Source organism: Rhipicephalus sanguineus, chromosome 8 (assembly GCF_013339695.2).
Source record: "Rhipicephalus sanguineus isolate Rsan-2018 chromosome 8, BIME_Rsan_1.4, whole genome shotgun sequence".
Classification (NCBI taxonomy): domain Eukaryota; kingdom Metazoa; phylum Arthropoda; class Arachnida; order Ixodida; family Ixodidae; genus Rhipicephalus; species Rhipicephalus sanguineus.
This window is the reverse complement of record NC_051183.1, coordinates 4,255,520-4,258,508: the sequence shown is the minus strand read 5'-3', so window position 1 is coordinate 4,258,508 and position 2,989 is coordinate 4,255,520.

The window sequence follows — 2,989 nt, the reverse complement described above, 5'->3', positions numbered from 1 at the left end:
TGACTTCCGTCTATCGATGGTTATGGACAGTACTATCGACGTATTTTCACCCCAACTTCGTTTTCTTGCAAAACACTGGCTCACTCAGAGACAGCTGTTGATCGACTGTTGTTGATGACGTCTTCACGTTCGTGCTTACTTTTGTCCCTTATAAACATATCTATAAAAAACACAAGAATCAAGAAAGCTGAAACAGACGCGGCAGCCCTTGTATACATTTATTATTATTATTATTATTATTATTATTATTATTATTATTATTATTATTATTATTATTATTATTATTATTATTATTATTATTATTATCATCATCATCATCATCATCATCATCATCATCATCACAGTCTATATATTTCATTTTTAGAAAAAAGCGCGTCTGACAGGCCGGCTGAGTTTTGGAAGTATGTGCGCAAACGGTCGAGCACAAGTGGCGAGTCCTTCAGCATACTGGACCCAAATGGAGTAGAAGTTCAAGCCGTTGCTGACTGTTTTGCCATGCATTTCTCATCTGTTTATAAGTCTCCAGCCTCTGTAGCTAGTAACGGTCGACAGGTTAAGGTAGTTGGCACAGCTGATGCTGTGTCGCTAGATGAAGATTCCATTTCAGAACGCATTAAGCGCCTGAAACCATCCTTTTCAGCTGGCCCAGATGGCATCCCCTCTGCCATACTAAAAGCCTATGGCAGAATACTTGTACCAGTATTGACTACCATATTTAATAAGTGTCTGCATACTTCAACTTTTCCTAGCATGTGGAAAACTGCTCGTGTTTTCCCAGTATTTAAGTCTGGCTGTAAAAGTGAAGTCTCGAACTACCGCCCTATTTCGCTTCTTTGTGCCGCATCCAAAATCTTTGAGCTTGCTCTTCACAAAATATTGTATTTTGATGTAAAAAATTCATTGATTGTGAATCAGCATGGGTTTCTCGCTGGCCGTTCAACTGTCACTAATCTTGCCAGTTTCATGATGCAAGTCTCCACGCCTATTTCGCAGAGAGGACAGGTTGACGCTATTTACTGTGACCTCAGCAAAGCTTTTGACGTTGTCAGCCATTCGCTGCTTGTGGATAAACTTGCACACTTTGATGTTGGTTCTTCAATTGTGAATCTCCTCCATAGCTATCTCCTTGATAGATCATGTTATGTTGCCGTTAATGGCCAAACGTCCTCTTTGTACAAAGCTACTAGTGGGGTTCCTCAAGGGTCGGTACTGGGCCCACTCCTCTTTTTAATTTATGTTAATGATGTTCCTTCTGTCATTCGGAATTCTTCTTTCCTTTTGTATGCCGATGACATAAAGATATTTAAGGAAATTCATTCAGTTCTCGATTGTCGCTTGCTGCAATCTGATTTGTCTTCTTTTTCTGAATGGTGCAGGAGCAATAACCTCTCCCTAAATATTTCAAAAACCAAGGTAATGAGTTTCACTCGAAAAACATCTAGTGTGCCATTTTTATATTCTGTCAATTCTGTGTCGTTGTGTAAGGTATGTGAAATCAATGATCTAGGTGTTCTTTTTGATAGCACCTTACACTTTTCTACTCACGCTAAGCGTGTTGCTTTGCGGGGTCTTCGCACCCTAGGCTGTGTTTGCACAATGTCTAGAGAATTTCGTTCTCCTATGCCCTTCCGAAAATTGTACACCGCGCTATGTCTTCCTCAACTTGAGTATGCATCTGTGACCTGGCATGGCATTCCTAATTCCAGCAGCAACGCCATTGAGCGAATCCAGAAGAAATTCCTAAGCATTTGCAACCATCGTTTCGCTAGAAATGACTCTGGATCTCGTTCTAACGCTGCTGGATTATTATCATTGCCATCACTTTGCTGCCGACGAAATCGCGCTGATCTGTTATTTCCTTACAAGCTTGTGCATGGTATCATATCCTGCCCTGTACTGCTCAACTGTCTTAATTTCCGAATTCCACGTAAGCTGACCAGAGAAAATAGACCTTTTCATGTAAACGCCTGCCTCTGTGAACATTCGACCATTGGCAGGATACAACGTCTTTACAAAGCTTACTTTTTGGAGCTAGATGTTTTTCACAGCTCCCAGTCATTGTTCTGCTCCGAGCTTTGCGCTGTACTTACATAGCCTCGTACACTGTTGACCTTTTTTTTCTGCGCGTAGCTGTATATGTGCAATTTTATAACGTTTTTTATCCCTGATATTTTATTATGAATGTTGGCCTTTGTTTGTTTGTTTTTTTTTCGTGCGCCAGTACAAAGACCTTATGGTTGTTCCTGGGCACGTTAAATAAACGTTTGATTGATTGATTATTCTTACTATTATTATAGTTGTTGTAGTTATTATTATTCTATATGCATACACACATACACAACGACGCAGACGAGAGAGGAAGAGAGCAGGCTGACAATTGCCACCTAGAGTGGCACAACGCCTGCCTGCTCTTTCAGGAGGAAGAAAGAGACAGAAGAAAGAAAGTTAGCAAACTGAAGAAGTAATGAAGAGAACGTGGACAAAAATAAGTAAAAACACGAAAAAAACGTCTATAAACGGCTGCCACATCCGTTCGGTCCATAAAGGTCAGCAGAGCTCGATGGGTCTCGTCGCGTCCAGATACACAACCTTTCGAAAAGAGGTAATCGTCAATGGTCGCGCACTTAAAATCCAAGGTATCTATATTCCCTCATCAGCGATTACCGCGGATATTGAAATCAGACGAAGATGAGCGCATGGCAAGTGCGTCGAGTGAGCAAAAGCGAAACTCGTGGAATGCCCACGACACGTCGTGGTGGCAGTGAGAAATACGCCTCGTTTTGTATGAACCAGACTATATTTAAGAGAGAAAGAGAAATAGATGAAAAGGAAACGCAGGGAGGTTAACCTGGTACGAGTAACCTGTTTACTACCGTGCGCAGGGGTAGGGAAATAGGGGTCGGAAAGAGGACAGAGAAAGAGACAGATAAAAAAAGAACAGGCACACACATGCACACACACGCAGGACATTCCAATCAGAACCGTTCTG